Below are 5,230 nucleotides of genomic sequence, written 5' to 3'. Positions count from 1 at the left end.
ACTTATCACTATTCATCTTCTACATTAGTTAAGAAACAACTCAAGTGTCTTTATTCCCTACTCTCTGTGGATACGATACCCACTCATCTGGGATTATTACTTTGATACCCGTGTACTTGCGGTTTACACGTATATACGGACGTGTCAAGTTTTTGGCGCCATTGCCGGGGGAGTAGGTGTTTAGAGATACTTTGCACTTCGTTTTCTTAGCTATTCATTTATTCATTCTATTTCATATTTTCTTATTCTATCATCTTTCTGATTTCTTTTTCTTTCTTTTTGGGTGCAACTCCAGGTTATGACCCGAGGGAACCCCTCCATACTGATTGAAGGAGATCCCGAGCTTGAACATACATTGAGAAGAAAGGGAAAGAACCTATGCAAAAATAGTCTAATCTAACTGATTTGGAAGTAGAAGAATCTAAAAACATGGCAGAACAGAATGAGCAGCAACGGACATTATCCGATTATGCAAGACCTTCAATATTGGGGACACAATCGAGCATTGTGCGTCCCTCGATTACAGCTCAGAACTTCAAGCTGAAGCTGGCATTCATCCACATGTTGCAGCAATCCACACAGTTTAATGGTTTGGCCGATGAGGATTCGAAAAGTCATATAGAGAACTTTCTCGAGGTGTGTGATATGCTGAAGATAAACGGGGTGACGAATGATGCCATCAAGTTGAGAGCCTTCCCATTTTCCTTAAAGGGGAGAGCGAAGCAGTGGCTATACTCATTACCTAGAGCCTCGATTATCACATGGGAGGAGATGGTAGAAGCTTTGCTTGCCCGATATTTTCCTCCCGGAAAATCCGTAAAGCTTAGGAATGAGATCTCATCCTTTGTACAGTTCGAATTAGAGTCTCTATTTGAGACGTGGGAAAGGTTCAAGGAGCTCTTGAGAAAGTGCCCGCAACACGGATTCCCAGAGTGGATGATTGTTCAGACCTTTTACAATGGTCTGAATCCGAGTACAAGGCAACTCTTGGATGCGGCAGTAGGAGGTACCTTAGGTAGCAAGACCCCCGGTGAGGCTTGTCAATTAATTGAAGAAATGGGGTTAAACAGCTACCAATGGAATGCTAGGGAGAAGAAAAAGGTGGCCGGCCTTCATGAGATAGATGCAGTAACCTCATTGGCGATTTAAGTGGAATCATTGAGTAAGAAGTTAGATCTCATAACTTCGAATAGTGTGGCGGCTGTGACTACTTGTACCGGTTGTGGTGGAGGGCATGCTCTCTCTGATTGCCCGATCTCTATTGGTGATGCATCTTTGGTTGAGAATGTCGATTTTGTGGGTAATGGCATGAGGAATCAAGGAAATCCATACAACAATACTTACAATCCGGGTTGGAAGAGTCATCCCAATTTTCTCGTGGAGCAACCAAGGTCCACAAAAGGCCATGCGGCTACTGGGTTTCCAACAACAACAGCAAGCCCCAAACATGGAAAATAGAGTTTCAGGTTTGGAGACCCAAATGAACGATTTGGAGAAGGCCTTAACTAGGTTTGTGCAATCATCTGATACAAGGTTCCAATCAGTTGAGGCTACACTTCGCAACCACACCGCCTTTTTGCATAACCTTGAAAATCAAGTAGAGCAGATTGTGAAGTCCTTATCGGAAAGGCCACAAGGAAGCTTACTGAGTAACACCGAGACCAACCCTAGAGAGCATATGAAGGCGATCACTTTGAGAAGTGGTCATGAGGTTGAGGGTAAGATTCCGAGTGAGAAGCTCAATGAACATGCACCCGAGGTTATAGAGGTTAAGAAGGGAGCAAGCAAAGAGAAGGAGGTGGCACCCCCACCTTTCAAGCCAAGAATCCCTTATCCCTCTAGACTGAAAAATGACCAAGGGGATGAATAGTACAAGAAGTTCCTGAGTTTGTTCAAACAACTCCACATCAATATTCCTTTTGTTGAGACAATGGTTCAAATGCCTAAGTATGCAAAATTCTTGAAAGACTTGTTGACCAACAAGAGGAAGTTAGACGAGAGTGCTTCAGTGATTTTAGATGCATCTTGCTCGGCGGTTTTGCAAAAGAACATGCCGAATAAGAAAAAAGACCCAGGAAGCTTCATCATTTAGTGTAATATTGGCAATCTAGGTGAAGAAATGGCATTGGTGGACTTAGGGGCCAGTATCAACGTCATGCCATACACCTTCTTTCAAAATCTAGGCTTGGGCGAGCTTAGGCCTACTTGGATGACTTTCCAATTAGCGGATCGAACGGTGAGACATCCGAGTGGCATCATCGAAGACATGCTTGTCAAGGTGGACAAGTACATTTTTCTGGTTGACTTTGTAGTGCTAGACGTCGATGAGGATGAGGATGTACCCTTAATACTTGGGAGGCCATTCTTGTAGACTTCCAAAGCCCTGATTGACATGGATGGCGGAGAGCTAACATTGAGAGTCAGAGATGATAAGCTCACATACCGCCTTGCTGAAGCCATGCGGCATTCTCTTGATTTCAATAATACTTTGTATTTTTAAGACACTACTAACACGTCCTAATATAAGTGTACACCGCAAGTGCACAGGTGTCGAAGTAATAATCCCACATGAGTGGGTATCGTATCCACAGAGAGTAGGGAATAAAGACACTTAAATTGTTTTTTAACTAATGTGGAAGATAAATAGTGATATGCGTGACAAGATTCAATTCTCAAGAGTATAAACAACAAGAAAGAGAGCACAAGTAAAGGAGAAGGTAAAGCAATCAATAAAGATGGGGTACCCGGGTATTGTTCCGCCTAGGATAATCGTTTCAAGTGCAAGAAACCTATATTATGCTTCCTAATTAATGCAATAGTGAGTCATGGAAATCCTTAATTGCATAGTCCCAGATCTAAGGTCAACCATGCCTAACTCTATACATGTCTCGGAGGAGAAATCGAACAATCTCAACACCTCGCACTCGTATAGAATTGCAATGAGCTTTAGGGACTCCAAATGATAAATCCTATTCCTATGTATAGACCTAACCCTTTGGTCCAGATGCTAAAATCACTTCAACGATTCACTCCGTTGCACTCGCAACTAAGCCCAAGCGGAAGGTCATCCCTTCGCCCATTCACTCTACTATGACCGCAAAGAACTCTTGGAACATGGAGGTAGGATAGATCATACACAAGGGGAAAGGGGACGCTCTGCTACCTCTCGACTCACCCTCTCAACCCTCTCCAATCTAGCTTTGTCTAACTCTCATGGTGTGTCACTCACTCACAAGAGTTACCAAGAAGAACTCTCAACCCTAGTGTCACTCTAGGGGAGTATTCATACAATCAATCATATAAGATTGGAACTCATAATAAACATCAATTAATTGAAAGCGTAATAAAGAGATTCAATGACATGAATACATCCTAGAGTTCACAAATACCCAAGTACCCACTAGGGGTTTAGTTCTCCATGGAGCTAGATACAATCAATGAAATCGAATGTAAAAATACCGTATCCATAGAAAACCCCCTCGTTAATCGTAGCGATGGTCTTGTAGAGAGTCCTCTACTCGTCGCAAGGGTCCCTTTGTCCGGCCTAGGATACACCTCGCCGGATTGGTGCCGACGAAAGCTCTCCCACTAACCTTCTTCCAAATGGCGCGCGATGTCGGAGCCATAGAACCTCTTCAAAGCCCTAGCCAATACCTCTCAAAACCCTAGACACAACCCTCTCTCAAGTTGGGGAAAAGATGGAGAAAAGAATGCTGAAATCGGGGCTGAAATTGGCTTTGAAAGGGATAGAAACGGGAATCCACACGCCCGTGTGAGCGCCCCTATGGATTTTTCACACGGGCGTGTGGAATTTCCACATGCCCGTGTGGATTCTATGTTTTCCTGTTTGCTCGGCCGGCTGTGAACAGTACTGGTACAATATTCTTGCTATAGTTTTTCTACAGTACCCTACTACAATACTGCCCCGAAATACTCCCGAATCCATGCTTTCATCGAGGTAATGCAAACGGGTACACGTTTACGTCGTGGATCGCTTTGCCTCTTCAATAACAGATATGTTGGTGGAGATTTTGTTCTATATGTACAAGTCGGAATGCTTGAATGTGATTACTCTTGTGCCCCTCCAAATGGTTATACTAACATGAATACGAGGAGGTTGGCACACATTCCCGCATCTCGAACCCGACCTGTGTCTTCGCGTTTGAACCTTAGCAAGATTTCCTCCAAATTGGTGCATTTACGACCCACATTTGCTTCTTTCTTTCATATTCAACTTCACAACACTACCTGCATGAAAGTAACATAACTGCACACATATTAGCGTTAAACCCGAGAAAAGTAATGTTCAACACAAGGAAAGAACACTTCGTATTTTTATCGCACAAGCACTTATCAAACTACCCATGAGATAGTTCTTTCTCTCATTAGTTCATAACTGGTATCTGACTTATGAGAGTAGCTTCATACATCATAGGTGGTAGCTCTTTCCACCCAACAAGCACAACTAAACAACAAAACTATTTTGTTATTTCTTTACATTTTTTATTTTTTATTTTTTAAACTAAAACAAGAAACAACTAAAACTAGTCCCTTATACATCAAACATGAGTTTTCAATAGGGTCCAAACGGTGAGTAGTGCAACAAGTGTCAATTGGGCAAAAATTCCTAGAAATTCAAGCAAAAACTAGAGTATGAAAACATTCAATGTTAAAAATTTTCCTAAACTCAAGAATACAATCAATGCAACTAAGGTGAACTGCCATAGGCTATGTGAGTATATATATCAATCAAAACTAGTACAAAAGAGATGCGTGCGCTATGAAACATGCCCGTGTGGAAGATGAATAATCCCAGATGAGTGGGTATCATATCCACAGAGAGTAGGGAATTTCCACACGCCCGTGTGGATTCTCTGTTTTCCTGTTTTCTCGGCCGGCTGTGAACAGTGCTGGTAAAGTTCCTTGCTATAGTTTGTCTGCAGTACCCTACTACAATACTGGCCCGAAATACTCCCGAATCCATGCTTTCATTGAGGTAACGCAAATGGGCACACGTTTATGTCGTGGATCGCTTTGCCTCTTCAATAACGGATATGTTGGTGGAGATCTTGTTCTATATGCACAAGTCGGAATGCTTGGATGAGATTGCCCTTGTGCCCCTCCAAATGGTTATATGAACATGAATACGAGGAGGTTGGCACACATTCCCGCATCTCGAACCCGACCTGTGTCTTCGCGTTTGAACCTTAGCAAGATTTCCTCCAAATTG

The 5,230-nt window shown here is 42.8% G+C and overlaps 1 non-coding gene across 1 annotated transcript; it reads right to left on the bottom strand.

Moving 5' to 3' along the window:
• Nucleotides 1-819: 819 nt before the first annotated feature.
• Nucleotides 820-926, bottom strand: LOC120281552. Its single transcript, XR_005542689.1, has one exon. It is a non-coding gene; the product is annotated as a small nucleolar RNA R71 (small nucleolar RNA).
• Between the last annotated feature and the right edge of the window lie 4,304 nt (nucleotides 927-5,230).

This window comes from Dioscorea cayenensis, chromosome 17 (genome assembly GCF_009730915.1).
Source record: "Dioscorea cayenensis subsp. rotundata cultivar TDr96_F1 chromosome 17, TDr96_F1_v2_PseudoChromosome.rev07_lg8_w22 25.fasta, whole genome shotgun sequence".
NCBI lineage: Eukaryota > Viridiplantae > Streptophyta > Magnoliopsida > Dioscoreales > Dioscoreaceae > Dioscorea > Dioscorea cayenensis.
This window is presented reverse-complemented; position numbering and strand designations above follow the sequence as displayed.